Source organism: Pseudophryne corroboree, unplaced genomic scaffold (assembly GCF_028390025.1).
Source record: "Pseudophryne corroboree isolate aPseCor3 unplaced genomic scaffold, aPseCor3.hap2 scaffold_322, whole genome shotgun sequence".
NCBI classification, from domain to species: domain Eukaryota; kingdom Metazoa; phylum Chordata; class Amphibia; order Anura; family Myobatrachidae; genus Pseudophryne; species Pseudophryne corroboree.
This window is the reverse complement of record NW_026969903.1, coordinates 484,027-510,284: the sequence shown is the minus strand read 5'-3', so window position 1 is coordinate 510,284 and position 26,258 is coordinate 484,027. Positions and strand designations below refer to the sequence as shown.

The 26,258-nt window shown below is 43.7% G+C and overlaps 4 non-coding genes across 4 annotated transcripts; all 4 read right to left on the bottom strand.

Annotated features, from left to right (window-relative positions):
• Positions 1 to 395: 395 nt before the first annotated feature.
• LOC135018353 (U1 spliceosomal RNA) lies at positions 396 to 559 on the bottom strand. Its single transcript, XR_010216064.1, has one exon. It is a non-coding gene; the product is annotated as a U1 spliceosomal RNA (small nuclear RNA).
• Positions 560 to 709: 150 nt separating this feature from the next.
• Positions 710 to 873, bottom strand: LOC135018278 (U1 spliceosomal RNA). The gene has a single exon (XR_010215994.1). It is a non-coding gene; the product is annotated as a U1 spliceosomal RNA (small nuclear RNA).
• Positions 874 to 1,547: 674 nt separating this feature from the next.
• Positions 1,548 to 1,710, bottom strand: LOC135018433 (U1 spliceosomal RNA). The gene has a single exon (XR_010216137.1). It is a non-coding gene; the product is annotated as a U1 spliceosomal RNA (small nuclear RNA).
• Positions 1,711 to 1,862: 152 nt separating this feature from the next.
• LOC135018251 (U1 spliceosomal RNA) lies at positions 1,863 to 2,026 on the bottom strand. Its single transcript, XR_010215968.1, has one exon. It is a non-coding gene; the product is annotated as a U1 spliceosomal RNA (small nuclear RNA).
• Positions 2,027 to 26,258: the final 24,232 nt, after the last annotated feature.

Below are 26,258 nucleotides of genomic sequence, written 5' to 3'. Positions count from 1 at the left end.
GCTTCAACCCTCGTCTGCTTATGAAAAGAGAAAAGGGATATGCAGGGCATGGCGGCCTTTTGCGACGCTTGGATGACCCCTAGTTCGCATTAAACACCCCCACCCTCCTTCGGTGTGGGGCTCATGTTGGCCATGCCCCAGCCCCTGAAGCATTCAAGCTGATTTCTTGCAGCAGCTAGGTACTGTAACAGCTCCAGAGCTGCTCTGTAAGGCAAGTAAAAGGGTGTGGGCCCTGCAGCACTACCTGTAGTTTGCATTGTGCATTGGAAGGCACAAAGTAAGCAGACGGGAGGAGAAGTCAGGATAGTGCACAAGGTTATAGAAGGGAGGGGCTCAAGAAAAGAGAAGTGGAAACAGACAGCATACTAGGCTGGAGAGAGACCTGAGACAAAGAGATCTGAATTATACGAGAGCCGTCCAGGGGAAACACAAATTATGCAGTCAAGTTTCCCACATTTGGGGAAATCGCAAGGGGCAGCACACCCAGAGTGCAATGGGTGAGCCTTGCCCTGGGAGAAGCACCTTCATGATCATAGTATCTCACCTGGCAGGTTAGTAGGAGTTGGGCTAGAGCTGGGGAGGGTCGCTGCTCGGGCACTACCTTTCAAGTGAAGGAGATCCAACTGAGGCAGCACAAGGGAACTCTCAAAAGAAGAACAAGGCTAGAGGAAGATCTGAGACAAAGAAATCTGACTTTACCAGAGCTGACCAGAGGAAAGCACAAACACAGTCCACCACTACCACAAATAATGCAGTCGAGTTTCCCACATTTGGGGAAATCACAGGGGTCAGCATACCCAGAATGCAATGAATGAACCTCACCCTGGGAAAACAATCTTCATGACAATAGTATCTCCTATGCAAAATAAGTATGATTTGGGATAGGGCTGGGGAGGGCCGCTGCTCAGGCACATCTCTGTCAAGTAAAGGAGATTCAACTGAGGCAGCACAAGGGAACTCTCATCTGGGGACAACAACTGCAGGGAGAACACATATTTTCAGATGAACATGGGGTGGCAGAAGGCTGCCTAATACTGAAGCACCCCCAAACAACAAACCAAATGCAACAACTAGTGCAAGCATTCCTGGGGGATGGCCTGCAGCAGATGGATTTGAATATGGTGATGTCATCCAAGCAGTGGGTCAAAGTTGGCTTCAACCCTCGTCTGCATATGAAAAGAGAAAAGGAGCGTGCAGGGCATGGAGGCCTTTTGTGGTGCTTGGATGACCCCTAGTTCGCATTAAGCACCCCCACCCTCCTTCGGTGTGGGGCTCATGTTGGCCATTCCCCAGCCCCTGAAGCATTCAAGCTGATTTCTTGCAGCAGCTGGGCACTGTAACAGCTCCAGAGCTGCTCTGTAAAGCAAGTAAAAGGGTGTGGGCCCTGCAGCACTACCCGTAGTTTGCATTGTGCATTGGGAGGCACAAAGTAAGCAGACGGGAGGAGAAGTCAGGATAGTGCACAAGGGTATAGAAGGGAGGGGCTCAAGAAAAAAGAAGTGGAACCAGACAGCAAACTAGGCTGGAGAGAGACCTGAGACAAAGAGATCTGAATTACATGAGAGCCGACCAGGGAAAACTCAAATTATGCAGTCAAGTTTCCCACATTTGGGGAAATCGCAGGGGCAGCACACCCAGAGTGCAATGGGTGAGCCTTGCCCTGGGAGAAGCAACTTCATGATCATAGTATCTCACCTGGCAGGTAAGTAGGAGTTGGGCTAGAGCTGGGGAGGGTCGCTGCTCGGGCACCCCCCTGTCAAGTGAAGGAGATCCAACTGAGGCAGCACAAGGGAACTCTCGAAAGAAGAACAAGGCTAGAGGAAGATCTGAGACAAAGAAATCTGAATTTTACCAGAGCTGACCAGAGGAAAGCACAAACACAGTCCCCCACTACCACAAATAATGCAGTCGAGTTTCCCACATTTGGGGAAATCACAGGGGTCAGCATACCCAGAATGCAATGAATGAACCTAACCCTGGGAGAACAATCTTCATGACCATGGTATCTCCTATGCAAAATAAGTATGATTTGGGATAGGGCTGGGGAGGGCCGTTGCTCAGGCACATCTCTGTCAAGTAAGTTGCATTTGATTTGTTGTTTGGGGGTGCTTCAGTATTAGGCAGCCTTCTGCCCTACCATGTTCATCTGAAAATATGTGTTCTCCCTGCAGTTGTTGTCCCCAGATGAGAGTTCCCTTGTGCTGCCTCAGTTGAATCTCCTTTTGGAGAAGACCTCAATAAGATTGTAGCTGATCTGGCTACTGCTAAAACAGCTTGCCTACCTAGTATGACTCCTACCACGCAGAAGGCTAAAAGTACTTTTCTTGGCCCTTTCATCCTCCAGGTAAAGCGTACCCAAGGTCAGGCATACCCAAAGCAAGCTCATGTTTCCAGACCTGCCAAGCCCAGACTGAAGCAATCCTGGGCTGCCCATCAGCCTGCTTCCAAAACGGACAAGCCTGCCGCATGACGGTGCAGGCCTCCCTCTGGGGGATCCCAGGGTGGGGGGCCCGACTTCTAGGTTTGGCAAAGAAAGGTATAATTCTAAGCTAGAGAATTCTGTTTGGAGCTCACCTTGTACTTTGTGAAGAAATAATCAGCATTGTGGCTGAGCAGATACATGTAGTGTGTGGCTGCAAACTGCATGGATCTGCTGCGTTGTAATGCTGATTCTTTTTTTTTGCAAAGTACCAATAGCTTCATATAATGTTCACAATTTTTATGCAGGATCAAATAGCTCAATAGGTAGGGTGTTTGATTAGAATTCAACAGGTTATAGGTTTGAATCCTGGGTATGGTAGTTTGAGATGTGTTATTTAATAAAGTATGTTGTTCTGACTGCTGGCATCCTATCACCTGGGATATCATACTAAATAAATGGAGTTGATCAAATTTTTTTTTTTTAACTAGGGACAATTTCCAGATACTTCTCTTTATAACTGAGATTGCCCCCTGGAACTTCACATCAGTTGACAACTATGCATGAGTGGGCAGTGCTTGCCCTGGATCTGTCCACCCATTTATGTGCCGCCATAAAATAAAGCATGACTAACAGTTATCCTGGGCGTACACTACACAATTATCTGTCAGGCTATCTATCCAGTCTGGATGGATGGAATGAAAATCTGGTAATGTATAGGAGCAAATGTCAATTAACCATTTGCTCCCAAACACTAGAAAAGTGGTCAAAAATGGTCATTACACAAATTGGTTAAACCCAAAATTTAACCAATTTGTTTAGGGGACCATTTTTGTCCATTTTTTAGTGTTTGAGAGTAAATCGTTGATGGTCATTTGCTCACATAGATAACCGGATTTCTATTCCAACCAGCCAGTGTTGGAGAGATGGTCTGCCAGATTACATAATGCATACCAGAGCCATAACTAGACTTTTTGGTGCCCTGTGACAGAGAATTATATGCCCTCCCCCCCATTTTTGCAATATGGACAAAAGGCGCATGCCTTGTGGGGAAGGGGCATAACAAGATTGGTCTCAGAGAAAGCACATGAGATATGAAGATATATCTAGTATACTTGACACTCAATGGTTTGTGGTTTTGCAGGGGTGCCCTCCTTAAATGCATATACAGTCACACATGGCATGTTTGTGTAAATGGCATATCAGCAGTCAGCACTAACTGGTGACATGCCATTTGTACAAGTAAGCCATGTGTGACTAATATATAAACATACTTTATTAAATAACACCTCAAACTATCATACCCAGGATTCAAACCAATAACCTGTTAAATTCTAATCAAACACCCTACCCATTGAGCTACTTGATCCTGCATCTATTCTAACCTCCAAAAACAGATTCAGTTGCATTTTCCAGCGTGTTTTGTTTGCGCCTTTGCAAATGTCTTACATCGACAAACTTATTTAGTACTATTTTGCAAATAGGGTTACATTGTCGCAACATTGTGTTCCCTAATTGCTTGATTTTTTAAATGCAAAAATTGATAAAGACACCTGATAATTGCTCTGTGGAGTCTTCTTTTGTGTCTACTTCTTATCTACATTTAATTCCCTACCTATAATCAAGGCATTTTTAAATGCTGGGTGCTGCCAGGACGTGAGGCCTACCTAGTCTTTAGATCTGAATTTGAATGTACTTGTGAACTAACTTAATTTCCTACTTCTAAATTCATTCCTAAATTCACTACTTACATTAATCCTGTAGTTGGGCATTTTGAGCCTTCAATTGTGGGCATTGTTTTGTGTCCAGACCAGCAGCTGGTGGTGTGCATTTGCTGGAAAGGCATCGAAGACCTCCGATATGCTGCATCTCCTGATGTGTGTCTGCCTCAAGTGGCTGTCAGCAAATGCATGCTAGACACCCCATTCCAAGCTGATTGTGACATCACGGAACATGCATCATAGAACAGGCATGCTAGAACATGGGTCTTCAAACCTGCGACCCTCCAGCTGCTGTGGAACTACATATCCCAGCATGCCCTGCCTCAGTTTTAGCATACCTTAAAAGCAAAACTGTAGCAGGGCATGCTGGGATGTGTAGTTTCACAGCAGCTGGAGGGCAACAGGATGAAGACCCATGTGCTAGAACCAAACCGCAGGTACATTGAATGCTAGCAAGCTGAATGTTTAAATCCTTTTTGTTCCGCAGCATTCCAATGCGGAAGATTCCATGGAACCAGAGATTATTCCATTGAGAAGGACATGCTGCCTGGATGACTGCACTGTGCAAATTAAATCACGGAGCCAGTTGGCTTGTGGGTGGCTCTGGTGACTGGGTGGTTGGGTGGGCGGTGTGTCGGAGGTGGAGCACATGCAAATGAATGTGTATCATCCAGCTAGTGAGAGAGAAAACTCATGCAGGAGTGTGCCTGCTTGTCAGTGAGTTATGCACCTTGCCAGACGTCAAATCTACATGGAGCAACTGGAGGGGACAAGAGCAGGTTTGGAAAATATAGACAGAAGAGCATATATGCTGGCGCATTCTCCATGATTGTGTCAGCTTATGTTTTGGTGCACTGCACTTTCACTAAGTTTTAGCCATTTTGTTTAAACGCAAGTGTAGTTGCTTCTCGCTCTTTTGGCTGTGATATTGTATTGTGGTTGAAGAGTCTGCTGGAGGGATTGTTTTCTTCATTGGCGAGAGACTGAAGATATTCCAGGATGGAAGGCTTGGGAACACTATCCGTTTTTCAGTTGTGGAAGAGTTGAAAGACCGGATTGGACTACATTCTATAGTAAAGGGTATCTTTGTATTTATTAATCCTCCCTTTATATGTGTCTGTCTTTCAATAAAGCTTTGGGCTTGTGATTCCGTCACCCTCTTACACTCCACACCCATAGCCTTATTAACTATTGTATTGTTTAAATGTATAGTGCAGTTCATGATTTATAGTGTAGGCTGACCTGTGCTGTAGTTCTTGAACTGTACTATACCGACAGCATTTGTATTGTGTTTTGGCTGTGCTGCAACACAGTACTTATGTGTGTAATGTTTATGTATGTTTTTTTGCTTCTTTATGTCAATAAAGACTGCTTTTTCAATCCAATATCTGAAAACAATCAATGTTTATCTTTGATGGCAATAGAAGTGGTATGATATTTGCTGCTTTTGAAAGGCAATATCTGATATGTCCCCTATCTGGGAACCATATATTAAATGGCTTTTCAGAAAAGGGAGATGGGAGAAGAGCTTTCAGTACTTGTAGGACCGATGCACATTTCCTATTCTAGCCTCCAAAAACAGATTCAGTAGCATTTTCCAGCGTGTTTTGGATGCGCCTTTGCAAATGTCTTACATCGACAAACTTATTTAGTACTATTTTGCAAATAGGGTTACATTGTTGCAACATTGTGTTCCCTAATTGCTTGATTTTTTAAATGCAACAATTGATAAAAACACCTGATAACTGCTCTGCGGAGTCTTATTTTGTGTCTACTTCTTATCTACATTTAATTCCGTACCTCTAATCAAGGCATTTTTAAATGCTGGCGGCTGCCAGGACGTGAGGCCTACCTAGACTTTAGATCTGAATTTGAATGTACTTGTGAACTAACTTAATTTCCTACTTCTAAATTCATTCCTAAATTCACTACTTACATGAATCCTGTAGTTGGGCATTTTGGGACTTCGATTGTGGGCATTGTTTTGTGTCCAGACCAGCAGCAGGTGGTGTGCATTTGCTGGAAAGGCATCGAAGACCTCCGATATGCTGCATCTCCTGATGTGTGTCTCCCTCAAGTGGCTGTCAGCAAATGCCTGCTAGACACCCCATTCCAAGCTGATTGTGACATCACGGAACATGCATCATAGAACAGGCATGCTAAAACATGGGTCTTCAACCTGCGACCCTCCAGCTGCTGTGGAACTACACATCCCAGCATGCCCTGCCTCAGTTTTAGCATACCTTATAGCAAAACTGTGGCAGGGCATGCTGGGATGTGTAGTTTCACAGCAGCTGGAGGGCCACAGGATGAAGACCCATGTGCTAGAGCCAAGCCGCAGGTACATTGAATGCTAGCAAGCTGAATATTTAAATCCTTTTTGTTCCGCAGCATTCCAATGCGGAAGATTCCATGGAACCAGAGATCCTTCCATTGAGAAGGACATGCTGCCTGGATGACTACACTGTGCAAATTAAATCACGGAGCCAGTTGGTTTGTGGGTGGCTCTGGTGACTGGGTGGTTGGGTGGGTGGTGTGTCGGAGGTGGAGCACATGCAAATGATTGTGTATCATCCAGCTAGTGAGAGTGAAAACTCATGCAGGAGTGTGCCTGCTTGTCAGTGGGTTATGCACCTTGCCAGACGTTAAATCTACATAGAGCAGCTGGAGGGGACAAGAGCATGTTTGCAAAATATAGATAGAAGAGCATATATGCTGGCGCATTCTCCATGATTGTGTCAGCTTATGTTTTGGTGCACTGCACTTTCCTCCACTAAGTTTTAGCCATTTTTGTTAAGCTCAAGTGTAGTTGCTTCTCGGCCTTTTGGCTGTGATCTTGTATTGTGGTTGAAGGGTCTGCTGGAGGGAGGGATTGCTTTCTTCATTGGCGAAAGACCAAAGATATTCCAGGATGGAAGGCTTGGGAACACTATCCGTTTTTCAATTGTGGAAGAGTTGAAAGACCGGATTGGACTACATTCTATAGTAAAGGATGTCTTTCTATTTATTAATCCTCCCCTTATATGTGTCAGTCTTTCAATAAAGCTTCGGGCTTGTGATTCCCTCACCCTCTTACACTCCACACCCATAGCCTTATTAACTGTTGTATTATTGTACAGTTTAAATGTATAGTGCAGTTCATGATTTATAGTGTAGGCTGGCCTGTGCTGTAGTTCTTGAACTGTACTATACCATCAGCATTTCTATTGTGTTTTGGCTGTGCCGCAACGCGGTACTTATGTGTGTAATGTTTATGTATGTTTTTTTGCTTCTTTATGTGCATCGGTCCTACAAGTACTGAAAGCTCTTCTCCCATCTCCCTTTTCTGAAAAGCCATTTAATATATGGTTCCCAGATAGGGGACATATCAGATATTGGATTTCAAAAGCATCAAATATCATACCACTTTTATTGCCATCAAAGATAAACATTGATTGTTTTCAGATATTGGCTTGAAAAAGCAGTCTTTATTGACATAAAAAAAAACATACATAAACATTGCACACATAAATACAGTGTTGCAGCACAGCCAAAACACAATACAAATGCTGACGGTATAGTACAGTTCAAGAACTACAGCACAGGCCAGTCTACACTATAAATCATGAACTGCACTATACATTTAAACTATACAATAATACAACAGTTAATAAGGCTATGGGTGTGGAGTGTAAGAGGGTGAGGGATTCACAAAACCGAAGCTTTATTGTAACACAGACACATATAAGGGGAGGGTCAATAAATAGAAAGATATCCTTTACTATAGAATGTAGTCCAATCCGACCTCTGTGCTCTTCCACAACTGAAAAACAGATAGTGTTCCCAAGCCTTCCATCCTGGAATATCTTTGGTCTTTCGCCAATGAAGAAAACAATCCCTCCCTCCAGCAGACCCTTCAACCACGATACAAGATCACAGCCAAAAGGCCGAGAAGCAACTACACTTGAGCTTAACAAAAATGGCTAAAACTTAGTGGAGGAAAGTGCAGTGCACCAAAACATAAGCTGACACAATCATGGAGAATGCGCCAGCATATATGCTCTTCTATCTATATTTTGCAAACCTGCTCTTGTCCCCTCCAGCTGCTCTATGTAGATTTAACGTCTGGCAAGGTGCATAACCCACTGACAAGCAGGCACACTCCTGCATGAGTTTTCTCTCTCACTAGCTGGATGATACACAATCATTTGCATGCGCTCCACTTCCGACACACCACCCACCCAACCACCCAGTCACCAGAGCCACCCACAAGCCAACTGGCTCCGTGATTTAATTTGCACAGTGTAGTCATCCAGGCAGCATGTCCTTCTCAATGGAAGGATCTCTGGTTCCATGGAATCTTCCGCATTGGAATGCTGCGGAACAAAAAGGATTTAAATATTCAGCTTGCTAGCATTCAATGTACCTGCGGCTTGGCTCTAGCACATGGGTCTTCATCCTGTGGCCCTCCAGCTGCTGTGAAACTACACATCCCAGCATGCCCTGCCACAGTTTTGCTATTAAGGTATGCTAAAACTGAGGCAGGGCATGCTGGGATGTGTAGTTCCACAGCAGCTGGAGGGTCGCAGGTTGAAGACCCATGTTTTAGCATGCCTGTTCTATGATGCATGTTCCATGATGTCACAATCAGCTTGGAATGGGGTGTCTAGCAGGCATTTGCTGACAGCCACTTGAGGGAGACACACATCAGGAGATGCAGCATATCGGAGGTCTTCGATGCCTTTCCAGCAAATGCACACCACCTGCTGCTGGTCTGGACACAAAACAATGCCCACAATCGAAGTCCCAAAATGCCCAACTACAGGATTCATGTAAGTAGTGAATTTAGGAATGAATTTAGAAGTAGGAAATTAAGTTAGTTCACAAGTACATTCAAATTCAGATCTAAAGACTAAACACAAAACACAAAATAAGACTCCACAGAGCAATTATCAGGTGTCTGCATTGTTGCATTTAAAAAATCAAGCAATTAGGGAACACAATGTTGCGACAATGTAACCCTATTTGCAAAATAGTACTAAATAAGTTTGTCGATGTAAGACATTTGCAAAGGCGCAAACAAAACACGCTGGAAAATGCAACTGAATCTGTTTTTGGAGGTTAGAAAAGATGCAGGATCAAGTAGCTCCATGGGTAGGGTGTTTGATTAGAATTCAACAGGTTATAGGTTTGAATCCTGGGTATGATAGTTTGAGGTGTTATTTAATAAAGTATGTTTATATATTAGTCACACATGGCTTACTTGTACAAATGGCATGTCACCAGTTAGTGCTGACTGCTGATATGCCATTTGCACTAAAACAAATTAAAATGGTAAAAGTTATTGTACTTTAAGTAAAAATAAAAGCTAAAATATCAACCCCAGTTTTGGATTACTTTAATGAACAAAAAAAAAATGCATATAGCAAAGGATAGTTTCAATCTGCCTACCTCTGGGTTATGGGCCCAGCATGCTTCCATTGCAGTACTCTGCTGCACATGTAAGTGCAAGAGATCCTGAAGCACTCACTCATCATGCGAAAGTACCAATGTGTTTCTTCATTGGTTGCTGGAAGAAACATCTTACAAAAACTCTCCAGATTATTGACTTTTTAAAGTTTTTCTAGGAAACGTTCTAGATGAATGCTTATTAATCTTTGTCAGTATGTACTTTTCGCAAAGTGTCTCTGTGGCGCAATCGGATAGTGTGTTCAGCTATGAATCAAAAGGTTGGTGGTTCAATCCCACCCAGGGACGTAATTGACCTTGTAATCAGATTTTGGTGATATTTAAGTAGACAAGTCAAAATTGCAAACCCCCTCTTATGGTGTAGGGTACCTGGCCTTCTCTGATGTAATCAGATTTGATTAAGTGATTTTATAAAAAAACAGCTAGGAAGCACAATTTAGCAGTGGGTTGCAGAGAAAAAGAAAAATGCTGGCAGAAAAATCCAATTGAGTGATTAAACAGCTCTTCATTTTCTGGCTTTATTTTTATGATAACAAATTTGTTCTCTGAAAAGTGTCCACAAAGCCAAGTATCTGATTAACATCTTTGTAGGGATGTTTTTTCACCTATTACTAAATTAAACTTGCTTCATTGGAAAGGCAGCAAGATGCATCCTCATTTCAATATCTACGGAAATAATACAGGTTGACACCAGGAAACATTAACGCCACTGCATCTTTGCTGTTTTCTCATGTGGAAGTCTGTTTAATGTGAAAACAAGGTGATATCTAATTAGCACACAGGTAAGGAATTAAGAAAATCTTTATTTAAGGGTGAAGATGTTTCTCACAAAATCGTTGCCCCAATGCATCATTGAAATTCAAGCTGGAAAGATGATTTTAATATATCACTTGTACATTTTGTATTGCTCTTCTGGTGACAATGTAGTTTGTTTTTGTCAATTACCATTTTAATAATAGGGTAAAGAAAATTAAGTGGATTTTTGAAAGAAAACAATACTGTCAATATACTATTAAAACAAATTAAAATGGTAAAAGTTATTGTACTTTAAGTAAAAATAAAAGCTAAAATATCAATCCCAGTTTTGGATTACTTTAATGAACAAAAAAAAAATGCATATAGCAAAGGATAGTTTCAATCTGCCTACCTCTGGGTTATGGGCCCAGCATGCTTCCATTGCAGTACTCTGCTGCACATGTAAGTGCAAGAGATCCTGAAGCACTCACTCATCATGCGAAAGTACCAATGTGTTTCTTCATTGGTTGCTGGAAGAAACATCTTACAAAAACTCTCCAGATTATTGACTTTTTAAAGTTTTTCTAGGAAACGTTCTAGATGAATGCTTATTAGTCTTTGTCAGTATGTACTTTTTGCAAAGTGTCTCTGTGGCGCAATCGGTTAGTGTGTTCAGCTATTAATCAAAAGGTTGGTGGTTCAATCCCACCCAGGGACGTAATTGACCTTGTGATCAGATTTTGGTGATATTTAAGTAGACGAGTCAAAATTGCAAACCCCCTCTTATGGTGTAGGGTACCTGGCCTTCTCTGATGTAATCAGAGTTAGATTTGTTTAAGTGATTTTATAAAAAATCAGCTAGGAAGCACAATTTAGCAGTGGGTTGCAGAGAAAAAGAAAAATGCTGGCAGAAAAATCCAATTGAGTGATTAAACAGCTCTTCATTTTCTGGCTTTATTTTTATGATAACAAATTTGTTCTCTGAAAAGTGTCCACAAAGCCAAGTATCTGATTAACATCTTTGTAGGGATGGTTTTTCACCTATTACTAAATTAAACTTGCTTCATTGGAAAGGCAGCAAGATGCATCCTCATTTCAATATCTACGGAAATAATACAGGTTGACACCAGGAAACATTAACGCCACTGCATCTTTGCTGTTTTCTCATGTGGAAGTCTGTTTAATGTGAAAACAAGGTGATATCTAATTAGCACACAGGTAAGGAATTAAGAAAATCTTTATTTAAGGGTGAAGATGTTTCTCACAAAATCGTTGCCCCAATGCATCATTGAAATTCAAGCTGGAAAGATGATTTTAATATATCACTTGTACATTTTGTATTGCTCTTCTGGTGACAATGTAGTTTGTTTTTGTCAATTACCATTTTAATAATCGGGTAAAGAAAATTAATTGGATTTTTGAAAGAAAACAATACTGTCAATATACTATTAAAACAAATTAAAATGGTAAAAGTTATTGTACTTTAAGTAAAAATAAAAGAGCAAAAATATCAATCCCAGTTTTGGATTACTTTAATTAACAAAAAAAATTGCATATAGCAGAGGATAGTTTCAATCTGCCTACCTCTGGGTTATGGACCCAGCATGCTTCCATTACAGTACTCTGCTGCACATGTAAGTGCAAGAGATCCTGAAGCACTCACTCATCATGGGAAAGTACCAATGTGTTTCTTCATTGGTTGATGGAAGAAACATCTTACAAAAACTCTCCACATTATTGACTTTTTAAAATGTTTCTAGGAATCGTTCTAGATGAATGCTTATTAGCCTTTGTCAGTATGTACTTTTGCAAAGTGTCGCTGTGGCGCAATCAGTTAGTGTGTAAGGCTATTAACCAAAAGGTTGGTGGTTCAATCCCACCCAGGGACTTAATTGACCTTGTTATCAGATTTTGGTGATCTTTAAGTAGACAAGTCAAAATTTCAAACCCCCTGTTATGGTGTAGGGTACCTGGCCTTCTCTGATGTAATCAGAGTTAGATTTGATTCAGTAATTTTATAAAAACAGCTAGGAAGCACAATTTAGCAGTGGGTTGCAGAGAAAAAGAAATATGCTGGCAGAAAAATCCAATTGAGTGATTAAACAGCTCTTCATTTTCTGGCTTTATTTTTATGCTAACTAATTTGTTCTCTGAAAAGTGTCCACAAAGCCAAGTATCTGATTAACATCTTTGTAGGGATGGTTTTTCACCTATTACTAAATTAAACTTGCTTCATTGGAAAGGCAGCAAGATGCATCCTCATTTCAATATCTACTGAAATAATACAGGTTGACACCAGGAAACATTAACGCCACTGCATCCTTGCTGCTTTCTCATGTGGAAGTCTGTTTAATGTGAAAACAAGGTGATATCTAATTAGCACACAGGTAAGGAATTAAGAAAATCTTTATTTAAGGGTGAAGATGTTTCTCACAAAATCGTTGCCCCAATGCATCATTGAAATTCAAGCTGGAAAGATGATTTTAATATATCACTTGTACATTTTGTATTGCTCTTCTGGTGACAATGTAGTTTGCTTTTGTCAATTACCATTTTAATAATCGGGTAAAGAAAATTAATTGGATTTTTGAAAGAAAACAATACTGTCAATATACTATTAAAACAAATTAAAATGGTAAAAGTTATTGTACTTTAAGTAAAAATAAAAGAGCAAAAATATCAATCCCAGTTTTGGATTACTTTAATTAACAAAAAAAAATGCATATAGCAGAGGATAGTTTCAATCTGCCTACCTCTGGGTTATGGACCCAGCATGCTTCCATTACAGTACTCTGCTGCACATGTAAGTGCAAGAGATCCTGAAGCACTCACTCATCATGGGAAAGTACCAATGTGTTTCTTCATTGGTTGATGGAAGAAACATCATACAAAAACTCTCCACATTATTGACTTTTTAAAATGTTTCTAGGAATCGTTCTAGATGAATGCTTATTAGCCTTTGTCAGTATGTACTTTTGCAAAGTGTCGCTGTGGCGCAATCAGTTAGTGTGTAAGGCTATTAACCAAAAGGTTGGTGGTTCAATCCCACCCAGGGACTTAATTGACCTTGTTATCAGATTTTGGTGATCTTTAAGTAGACAAGTCAAAATTTCAAACCCCCTGTTATGGTGTAGGGTACCTGGCCTTCTCTGATGTAATCAGAGTTAGATTTGATTCAGTGATTTTATAAAAACAGCTAGGAAGCACAATTTAGCAGTGGGTTGCAGAGAAAAAGAAATATGCTGGCAGAAAAATCCAATTGAGTGATTAAACAGCTCTTCATTTTCTGGCTTTATTTTTATGCTAACTAATTTGTTCTCTGAAAAGTGTCCACAAAGCCAAGTATCTGATTAACATATTTGTAGGGATGGTTTTTCACCTATTACTAAATTAAACTTGCTTCATTGGAAAGGCAGCAAGATGCATCCTCATTTCAATATCTACTGAAATAATACAGGTTGACACCAGGAAACATTAACGCCACTGCATCCTTGCTGCTTTCTCATGTGGAAGTCTGTTTAATGTGAAAACAAGGTGATATCTAATTAGCACACAGGTAAGGAATTAAGAAAATCTTTATTTAAGGGTGAAGATGTTTCTCACAAAATCGTTGCCCCAATGCATCATTGAAATTCAAGCTGGAAAGATGATTTTAATATATCACTTGTACATTTTGTATTGCTCTTCTGGTGACAATGTAGTTTGTTTTTGTCAATTACCATTTTAATAATCGGGTAAAGAAAATTAATTGGATTTTTGAAAGAAAACAATACTGTCAATATACTATTAAAACAAATTAAAATGGTAAAAGTTATTGTACTTTAAGTAAAAATAAAAGAGCAAAAATATCAATCCCAGTTTTGGATTACTTTAATTAACAAAAAAAAATGCATATAGCAGAGGATAGTTTCAATCTGCCTACCTCTGGGTTATGGACCCAGCATGCTTCCATTACAGTACTCTGCTGCACATGTAAGTGCAAGAGATCCTGAAGCACTCACTCATCATGGGAAAGTACCAATGTGTTTCTTCATTGGTTGATGGAAGAAACATCTTACAAAAACTCTCCAGATTATTGACTATTTAAAGTTTTTCTAGGAAACGTTCTAGATGAATGCTTATTAGTCTTTGTCAGTATGTACTTTTTGCAAAGTGTCTCTGTGGCGCAATCGGTTAGTGTGTTCAGCTATTAATCAAAAGGTTGGTGGTTCAATCCCACCCAGGGACGTAATTGACCTTGTGATCAGATTTTGGTGATATTTAAGTAGACAAGTCAAAATTTCGAAAACCCCTGTTATGGTGTAGGGTACCTGGCCTTCTCTGCTGTAATCAGAGTTAGATTTGATTCAGTGATTTTATAAAAACAGCTAGGAAGCACAATTTAGCAGTGGGTTGCAGAGAAAAAGAAATATGCTGGCAAAAAAATCCAATTGACTGATTAAACAGCTCTTCATTTTCTGGCTTTATTTTTATGCTAACAAATTTGTTCTCTGAAAAGTGTCCACAAAGCCAAGTATCTGATTAACATCTTTGTAGGGATGGTTTTTCACCTATTACTAAATTAAACTTGCTTCATTGGAAAGGCAGCAAGATGCATCCTCATTTCAATATCTACTGAAATAATACAGGTTGACACCAGGAAACATTAACGCCACTGCATCCTTGCTGCTTTCTCATGTGGAAGTCTGTTTAATGTGAAAACAAGGTGATATCTAATTAGCACACAGGTAAGGAATTAAGAAAATCTTTATTTAAGGGTGAAGATGTTTCTCACAAAATCGTTGCCCCAATGCATCATTGAAATTCAAGCTGGAAAGATGATTTTAATATATCACTTGTACATTTTGTATTGCTCTTCTGGTGACAATGTAGTTTGCTTTTGTCAATTACCATTTTAATAATCGGGTAAAGAAAATTAATTGGATTTTTGAAAGAAAACAATACTGTCAATATACTATTAAAACAAATTAAAATGGTAAAAGTTATTGTACTTTAAGTAAAAATAAAAGAGCAAAAATATCAATCCCAGTTTTGGATTACTTTAATTAACAAAAAAAAAATGCATATAGCAGAGGATAGTTTCAATCTGCCTACCTCTGGGTTATGGACCCAGCATGCTTCCATTACAGTACTCTGCTGCACATGTAAGTGCAAGAGATCCTGAAGCACTCACTCATCATGGGAAAGTACCAATGTGTTTCTTCATTGGTTGATGGAAGAAACATCATACAAAAACTCTCCACATTATTGACTTTTTAAAATGTTTCTAGGAATCGTTCTAGATGAATGCTTATTAGCCTTTGTCAGTATGTACTTTTGCAAAGTGTCACTGTGGCGCAATCAGTTAGTGTGTAAGGCTATTAACCAAAAGGTTGGTGGTTCAATCCCACCCAGGGACTTAATTGACATTGTTATCAGATTTTGGTGATCTTTAAGTAGACAAGTCAAAATTTCAAACCCCCTGTTATGGTGTAGGGTACCTGGCCTTCTCTGATGTAATCAGAGTTAGATTTGATTCAGTGATTTTATAAAAACAGCTAGGAAGCACAATTTAGCAGTGGGTTGCAGAGAAAAAGAAATATGCTGGCAGAAAAATCCAATTGAGTGATTAAACAGCTCTTCATTTTCTGGCTTTATTTTTATGCTAACTAATTTGTTCTCTGAAAAGTGTCCACAAAGCCAAGTATCTGATTAACATATTTGTAGGGATGGTTTTTCACCTATTACTAAATTAAACTTGCTTCATTGGAAAGGCAGCAAGATGCATCCTCATTTCAATATCTACTGAAATAATACAGGTTGACACCAGGAAACATTAACGCCACTGCATCCTTGCTGCTTTCTCATGTGGAAGTCTGTTTAATGTGAAAACAAGGTGATATCTAATTAGCACACAGGTAAGGAATTAAGAAAATCTTTATTTAAGGGTGAAGATGTTTCTCACAAAATCGTTGCCCCAATGCATCATTGAAATTCAAGCTGGAAAGATGATTTTAATATATCACTTGTACATTTTGTATTGCTCTTCTGGTGACAATGTAGTTTGTTTTTGTCAATTACCATTTTAATAATAGGGTAAAGAAAATTAAGTGGATTTTTGAAAGAAAACAATACTGTCAATATACTATTAAAACAAATTAAAATGGTAAAAGTTATTGTACTTTAAGTAAAAATAAAAGCTAAAATATCAATCCCAGTTTTGGATTACTTTAATGAACAAAAAAAAAATGCATATAGCAAAGGATAGTTTCAATCTGCCTACCTCTGGGTTATGGACCCAGCATGCTTCCATTGCAGTACTCTGCTGCACATGTAAGTGCAAGAGATCCTGAAGCACTCACTCATCATGCGAAAGTACCAATGTGTTTCTTCATTGGTTGCTGGAATAAACATCTTACAAACACTCTCCAGATTATTGACTTTTTAAAGTTTTTCTAGGAAACGTTCTAGATGAATGCTTATTAGTCTTTGTCAGTATATACTTTTTGCAAAGTGTCTCTGTGGCGCAATCGGTTAGTGTGTTCAGCTATTAATCAAAAGGTTGGTGGTTCAATCCCACCCAGGGACGTAATTGACCTTGTGATCAGATTTTGGTGATATTTAAGTAGACAAGTCAAAATTGCAAACCCCCTCTTATGGTGTAGGGTACCTGGCCTTCTCTGATGTAATCAGAGTTAGATTTGATTAAGTGATTTTATAAAAAAAAACAGCTAGGAAGCACAATTTAGCAGTGGGTTGCAGAGAAAAAGAAAAATGCTGGCAGAAAAATCCAATTGAGTGATTAAACAGCTCTTCATTTTCTGGCTTTATTTTTATGATAACAAATTTGTTCTCTGAAAAGTGTCCACAAAGCCAAGTATCTGATTAACATCTTTGTAGGGATGGTTTTTCACCTATTACTAAATTAAACTTGCTTCATTGGAAAGGCAGCAAGATGCATCCTCATTTCAATATCTACGGAAATAATACAGGTTGACACCAGGAAACATTAACGCCACTGCATCTTTGCTGTTTTCTCATGTGGAAGTCTGTTTAATGTGAAAACAAGGTGATATCTAATTAGCACACAGGTAAGGAATTAAGAAAATCTTTATTTAAGGGTGAAGATGTTTCTCACAAAATCGTTGCCCCAATGCATCATTGAAATTTAAGCTGGAAAGATGATTTTAATATATCACTTGTACATTTTGTATTGCTCTTCTGGTGACAATGTAGTTTGTTTTTGTCAATTACCATTTTAATAATCGGGTAAAGAAAATTAATTGGATTTTTGAAAGAAAACAATACTGTCAATATACTATTAAAACAAATTAAAATGGTAAAAGTTATTGTACTTTAAGTAAAAATAAAAGAGCAAAAATATCAATCCCAGTTTTGGATTACTTGAATTAACAAAAAAAAATGCATATAGCAGAGGATAGTTTCAATCTGCCTACCTCTGGGTTATGGACCCAGCATGCTTCCATTACAGTACTCTGCTGCACATGTAAGTGCAAGAGATCCTGAAGCACTCACTCATCATGGGAAAGTACCAATGTGTTTCTTCATTGGTTGATGGAAGAAACATCTTACAAAAACTCTCCAGATTATTGACTATTTAAAGTTTTTATAGGAAACGTTCTAGATGAATGCTTATTAGCCTTTGTCAGTATGTACTTTTGCAAAGTGTCGCTGTGGCGCAATCACTTAGTGTGTACGGCTATTAACCAAAAGGTTGGTGGTTCAATCCCACCCAGGGATGTAATTGACCTTGTTATCAGATTTTTTTGATCTTTAAGTAGACAAGTCAAAATTTCGAAAACCCCTGTTATGGTGTAGGGTACCTGGCCTTCTCTGATGTAATCAGAGTTAGATTTGATTCAGTGATTTTATAAAAACAGCTAGGAAGCACAATTTAGCAGTGGGTTGCAGAGAAAAAGAAATATGCTGGCAGAAAAATCCAATTGAGTGATTAAACAGCTCTTCATTTTCTGGCTTTATTTTTATGATAACAAATTTGTTCTCTGAAAAGTGTCCACAAAGCCAAGTATCTGATTAACATCTTTGTAGGGATGGTTTTTCACCTATTACTAAATTAAACTTGCTTCATTGGAAAGGCAGCAAGATGCATCCTCATTTCAATGTCTACGGAAATAATACAGGTTGACACCAGGAAACATTAACGCCACTGCATCTTTGCTGTTTTCTCATGTGGAAGTCTGTTTAATGTGAAAACAAGGTGATATCTAATTAGCACACAGGTAAGGAATTAAGAAAATCTTTATTTAAGGGTGAAGATGTTTCTCACAAAATCGTTGCCCCAATGCATCATTGAAATTCAAGCTGGAAAGATGATTTTAATATATCACTTGTACATTTTGTATTGCTCTTCTGGTGACAATGTAGTTTGTTTTTTGTCAATTACCATTTTAATAATCGGGTAAAGAAAATTAAGTGGATTTTTGAAAGAAAACAATACTGTCAATTATAAGGGCACGGTCGTGCCCTTATATTAAGGCTGAATCGAACAAACGGAATTCTCCCATAGGGAACTTCTGAGATGGGGGCATGGTGTTTGAGGGGCTACACCTCAAAACTGATAGGACGTACTGAGCTGAAATTTGGCATGGACGCGTAGAATCGTCACCCGCTGCTGCAGGCCAAATTTCAGGGCAAAATAATAAAAAATGAGGAATTGGGAGTAAGCTAAAGTTCCAACTGTCAGTTTTTTTCTGCCACTCCCTCTGTGGCTTTTTGACAACGTTTTCCTATAGAGTGAATGAAGATTTTTTTGGGAAGGCATAACTCAATATAGAGGACGAATTAAGACTTGGGGTTTGTTTTACTAGATAGAGTATGCCCCAGTGTAGTGCCTTTTGGGGTTGTGGTTTTTCAGAAAGTTATAGGGTTTTTTTTAATTAAGAGAAATATGCCCCATTATAGAGATAGGGCATTTCAATTTATTGCGCCTGCGCAGTGACCGCCAGCAGGGGGTGTACAGAGAGTAGCTCTGGCAGTTGGGCACGAGGAGACAGAGCGGGAAGGAGTCACGTGGAGCTGCAGGAGGACAGCCAGCGGTTCCCGGCGTGTGAGTTCATTGAGGTCCATGAAGCGGGAGGAGATCGCCGGAGCTGCGTAGCACTGGGTGAGTTCTGTCAGGCAGCCCACCGCTGTGTACCCAGCTTCCACTTCTCCCCCGCGTGTCCGGCCACCCTCCCCTCTCGCCCGCCCGGCCACCCTCCCCTCCCGCCCGCCCGCCCGCCCGCTCGCCCGCTCGCCCGCCCGCTTGCCCGCTGTGTGCCCGGCCGCCCGCCGGACCTTCCCTGGTGGCTGCCTGCATCTCCTCCCCGCGTCTGTGGTGCGGCTGGCAGTAGGAGGCGTCTCGGGCAGCTGTGTCCGGCCACTCCTCCCTCCTCCTCCTCCCGCTGTGTCCGGCCCTCCCTCCCTGCAGTATGCGGTATTTATCAAGGTCTCTATGGTCACCAGTCACCCCCCCTTCCCCCTCTCGCCCTCCCTGCTGTGTGTCCGTCTCCCCCCCCTGCTGTGTGTCCGTCGCCCCCCCCCTTGCCCTCCCTGCTGTGTGTCCCCCCCTCCTCCCTGCAGTGTGTTCCCCCCCGCGCCCTCCCTGCTGTGTGTCCGGCCACCCTCCCCTCCTCCCGCTGTGTCCGGCCACCCTCCCCTCCTCCCGCTGTGTCCGGCCACCCCCCCTCCCGCTGTGTCCGGCCACCCCCCCCTCTCGCTGTGTCCGTCCACCCCCTACCTCCCGCTGTGTCCGGCCACCCCCCCCTCCCGCTGTGACCGGCCACCCCCCCCACTCCCGCTGTGTCTGGCCACCCCCCCCCCTCCCGCTGTGTCCGGCCACCCTCCCCTCCTCCCGCTGTGTCCGGCCACCCTCCCCTCCTTCCGCTGTGTCCGGCCACCCCCCCCTCCCGCTGTGTCCGGCCACCCCCCCTCCCGCTGTGTCCGTCCACCCCCCCTCCCGCTGTGTCCGTCCACCCCCCCCTCCCGCTGTGTCCGGCCACCCCCCCCTCCTCCCGCTGTGTCCGGCCACCCCCCCTCCTCCCGCTGTGTCCGGCCACCCCCCCTCCTCCCGCTGTGTCCGTCCACCCCCCCTCCTCCTCTCTGCTGTGTGTCCGTTCTCCCCCCGCCCTCCCTGCTGTGTGTCCGTCCCCCCCCGCCCTCCCTGCAGCGCCTGACACACGCACACACAGCGCCTGACACACACGCACACACGCAGCACCTGACACACACACACAGACGCAGCATCGGACACTCACACGGACCTGACACACACGCACACACTCACACGCAGCGCCTGACACACACAGACACGCAGCGCCTGACACACACAGACACGCAGCGCCTGACACACACACACTCACGCACCTGACACACACACTCACGCACCTGACACACACACACACACTCACGCACCTGACACACACACACTCACGCACCTGACACACGCACACTCACGCACCTGACACACGCACACGGCACGCAGCACCTGACACACACACAGCACCTGACACACACACACACACACACACACGCAGCACCTGACACACAGACATGCAGCGCCTGACACACACACGCAGACACGCAGCACCTGACACACACACGCAGACACGCAGCACCTGACACACACACACACACGCAGCACCTGACACACACACGCAGACATGCAGCACCTGACACACACACGCAGACACGCAGCACCTGACACACACACGCAGACACGCAGCACCTGACACAGACACGCAGCACCTGACACACACACACATACGCAGCACCTGACACACACACACAGCACCTGACACACACACACGCAGCACCTGACACAGACATGCAGCGCCTGACACACACACGCAGACATGCAGCACCTGACACACACATGCAGCACCTGACAGACACACACACACACACACACACACATGCAGCACCTGACACACCCACACACACAGACATGCAGCACCTGACACACCCACACACACACGCAGCACCTGACACACATACATACATGTGGCATTTAACGCACACACGCACAGCACCTGACACACAATCATATACACTCAGAGCACCTAACACACACATACACTCGCAGCACCTCACACACACTCGTATACACACGCAGCACCTGCCACTCACACATATATACACATGTAGCACCTGCCACTCCCACATACATGAACAGCACCTAACACACACATATATACATGCAGCACCTGACACACACATACACGTGCAGCACCTGACAGTCACACACATACAGATGCGACACAAACACATACACGCTCAACACCTGACACCCACGTGGCAGCTGACACATACAAATGCAGCACCTGAGATACACACATATACACGTGCAGCACCTGAGACACACACATACACGTACAGCACCTGACACACACACACATGTATGTACACGCGCGGCTCCAGGCACACACATACGTACGTACACACGCGGAATTTAAAACACACACACACTTACACGTGCGGCACCTGACACACATGTACGAACACGCGTGGCTCCTGACACACACACACGCGTGGCTCCTGACACACACACACACACACACACACACACACATGTACGAACACGCTCGGCTCCTGACACACACACGTATATACGTATACGCACGGCACCTGACACCTACACGTATGTACGTATACGCACGGCTCCTGACACCCACACGCATGTACACGCGCGGCTCCTGGCACACACACACACACACACGTACGTACACGCGCGGCACCTGACACACGCCTGTACGTACACACATGCACAGCACCTGACATACACACATGTAGGTACGCGCCACCTGACACACACACACACACACACACGTACACGCACGACACTTGACACACACGTACGTACACGCACGGCACTGACACGTATGTACGCGCACGGCACCTGACAATCACGTACATACTAGTGATGAGTGGGTTCGGTTCGTCGGAATCCGAACCCCCCGAACTTCACCCATTTTACACGGGTCCGAGGCAGGTTCGAACCTTCCCGCCTTGCTCGGCTAGCCCGAGCGCGCACGAACGTCATCATCCCGCTGTCGGATTCTCGCGAGATTCGGATGTCTGCATTCGTGGAAAGGGATCCCATGTGTAAACATGGGACCCCTTTCAGTCCGTCTGGTCCGGGTGTTCGGTTTGTTGTTTTGCCAAGTACGTGGATTTAATCTGGAACCTGGATCAGGTGAGTATAATTATCTTTTATTTTCAGGTACCCGTGGATTCTACTTGGAGAAGAGGACCGACTGCTTCATGTCAACATAGGTAAGTATGTGTGTGTCGGCAGGTGGGAAATAAAGTTATACTTTCACGGTGTCTGTGTCCTGTTTTTATTTGGGTATTTTTCCCCCAGTAGAACTACAGGTACCAGCGGGCCCGTTTTTCTCCTGCATGCTGGTACTTGTGGTTCTCCAAGTACCAGCTTGCGGGGGAGGCTTGCTGGGACTTGTAGTACTACTAGAAAAAACAATATTCTTTAAATTTTCTCAAGGCTATCAGCCTCCCATCCGCAGCCCTTGGATGGGGGGGACAGCCTCGGGCTTCACCCCTGGCCCTTAGGTGGCTGGGGGGGGGACCCCTTGATTGAAGGGGTCCCCACTCCCCCAGGGTACCCCGGCCAGGAGTGACTAGTTGGATATTTAATGCCACGGCCGCAGGGCACTGTATAAAAGTGACCCCCGGCTGTGGCATTATCTGTCCAGCTAGTGGAGCCCGATGCTGGTGTAAAAAATACGGGGGACCCCTACTCTTTTTGTCCCCCGTATTTTTTGCACCAGCACCAGGCGCAGAGCCCGGTGCTGGTTTTAAAAATACGGGGGATCCCCTGTCCGTTTTTCCCCCGGATTTTTAGAACCAGGACCGGCTCGAAGAGCCCGAGGCTGGTTATGCTTTGGAGGGGGGACCCACGCAATTTTTTTTTCGGGTTTTTCACATTCCATTTAAAAAATAAATAATATTTTAAAAAATATATAAATAATACTTGTGCCTCCAAAAAAGACAAACCAAGTACCTAATCCCTTCTAATATAAATAGATATGCTATTACCAAAAAAAAAAAACTGCATAAAAAAAAAACATGTTTTTAAAAATTTTTTATTAGATTCCGCCAGCAAAGTGTGGCGGATTGAAAATGACGAATTTACTGTTTAAAAGCACTGTTGTCGAATTTACAAACTTCAATTGAATATACTTTTGTCGAATTGCCGCATTTGTACCATTGCAGAAAAGTCGAATTTGTCAAATGTCGAATTTTAAAGTCGAATTTTGAAAGCCTGTAAGAATAGGCTCCGTCCCCTTCTACCCCTGTACCTTGCTCTCTCCTGTCTGTGCTCTCTCCCGTCTGTAGGACTAGGCCCCGCCCCCTTCTTACCCTCCTGTGACTGCTCTCTCCTGACAAGTGGACCAGGCCTGCCCCCTACACGCTGCTGGTGTCTTCATTGTTACTTGGTCTGGAGCTCCGTTGGGGAGAGAACTCACGTGAGCTCATTAAGAATGAGGAACTGGGATGTTTTAATTTTATTGTGAGTAGTGTAGTGTGGTGATGTAGTATGTTGTATGGGGGGTATAGTGTAATTATGAAGTGCAGCATATGGGAGGGCTGTAGCATAGTGATGTAGTGTGGCATATGGGGGGTGGTAGCGCATAGGCGTGCGTACAGGGGGTGCCTGGTGCGCACAGGCACTCCCTAATGTCCAGCACCGCTGCACGCCACGCTTGAGTAGCACAGTGATCGCTGAGTGTGTGATCGGTGGAGCCTAGCCTGCAGCTCATTTCCGTACCTCCCACCACCGCTGCACCCGACCCCCCTCTGCCTGCTGCTAATACTATGCTGAGTGCATTCGTCGGCGGCCTCACTGGGGGGACTGGCGTCACCTTGCAATGTGACGTGGTGATGTCCGCCCATGCTCTCCTCCCGCCCACCTGTGCTTTCCTCCTGCTGCGGTCTCTCAGTCCTAGTGTGCCGCGGCCGCCACACCACTGGCAGTGTTCCTCTAGGAGGGACTGGGAGCTGCTGGCAGACACATTCTGCTGAGACTTACTTGTCAGTGCGGGTTCCGGACGGCAGGCGGCGGGTGGGAGGGCAGACGGGGAGCAGGTGTCACAAGGAGTGTGTGGGTAACTAATTAACAATACTTCCGCTCAACGTGGCACTGCTGGTCCTTCATCTCCCATGTCTCTTCACCAGGTGGCGGGCGGCCCGGAAATTAAGTGATGTGTTGTGCAGCAGTCAGTGTGAAGTGACTGTGAGTAACACTGGTGGTGCTGATGATGCTGCTGCAGAATCTGGAAGCAATTAATTCATAAATATAATGTACTCTATCAGTGTTTCTCTGACGTCCTAGTGGATGCTGGGAACTCCGTAAGGACCATGGGGATTAGCGGCTCCGCAGGATACTGGGCACAAAAGTAAAGCTTTAGGACTACCTGGTGTGCACTGGCTCCTCCCCCTATGACAATCCTCCAAGCCTCAGTTAGATTTTTGTGCCCGGCCGAGAAGGGTGCACACTAGGGGCTCTCCTGAGCTTCTTAGTGAAAGTTTTGTTTTAGGTTTTTTATTTTCAGTGAGACCTGCTGGCAACAGGCTCACTGCATCGAGGGACTAAGGGGAGAAGAAGCGAACTCACCTGCGTGCAGAGTGGATTGGGCTTCTTAGGCTACTGGACACCATTAGCTCCAGAGGGACCGAACACAGGCCCAGCCTCGGAGCTCGGTCCCAGAGCCGCGCCGCCGGCCCCCTTACAGAGCCAGAAGCAAGAAGAGGTCCGGAAAATCGGCGGCAGAAGACATCCTGTCTTCACCAAGGTAGCGCACAGCACTGCAGCTGTGCGCCATTGCTCCTCAGCACACTTCACACTTCGGTCACTGAGGGTGCAGGGCGCTAGGGGGGGGCGCCCTGAGCAGCAATAGAAACACCTTGGCTGGCGAAAATACATCACATATAGCCCCCAGGGCTATATGGATGAATTTTAACCCCTGGCAGATTCCACAGAAAAACGTGAGAAAAGGCCGCCGAGAAGGGGGCGGAGCCTATCTCCTCAGCACACTGGCGCCATTTTCTCTCACAGCGCCGTTGGAGGGAAACTCCCTGGCTCTCCCCTGCAGTTACTACACTACAGAAAGGGGTTAAAAAAGAGAGGGGGGCACTAATTAGGCGTAGTATAACAATACAGCAGCTATAAGGGGAAAAACACTTATATAAGGTTATCCCTGTATATATATATATATATATAGCGCTCTGGTGTGTGCTGGCATACTCTCCCTCTGTCTCCCCAAAGGGCTAGTGGGGTCCTGTCCTCTATCAGAGCATTCCCTGTGTGTGTGCTGTGTGTCGGTACGATTGTGTCGACATGTATGAGGAGGAAAATGGTGTGGAGGCGGAGCAATTGCCTGTAATGGAGTTGTCACCCCCTAGGGAGTCGACACCTGAGTGGCTGAGCTTATGGAAGGAATTACGTGACAGTGTCAGCTCTTTACAAAAGATTGATGACATGAGACAGCCGGCTACTCAGCCTGTGCCTGTCCAGGTGTCTCAAAAGCCATCAGGGGCTCTAAAACGCCCGTTACCGCAGATGGCAGATACAGACGCCGACACGGATACTGATTCCAGTGTCGACGATTAAGAGACGAATGTGACTTCCAGTAGGGCCACACGTTACATGATTGAGGCTATGGAAAATGTTTTTACACATTTCTGATAATACCAGTACCACTAAAAAGGGTATTATGTTGGGTGAGAAAAAACTGCCTGTAGTTTTTCCTGCATCTGAGGAATTAAATGAAGTGTGTGATGATGCGTGGGTTTCCCCCGATAAAAACTGTTAATTCCTAAAAAGTTATTAGCATCATACCCCTTCCCGCCAGAGGATAGGGCACATTGGGAAACACCCCCTAGGGTGAATAAAGCGCTCACACGCTTGTCTAAACAGG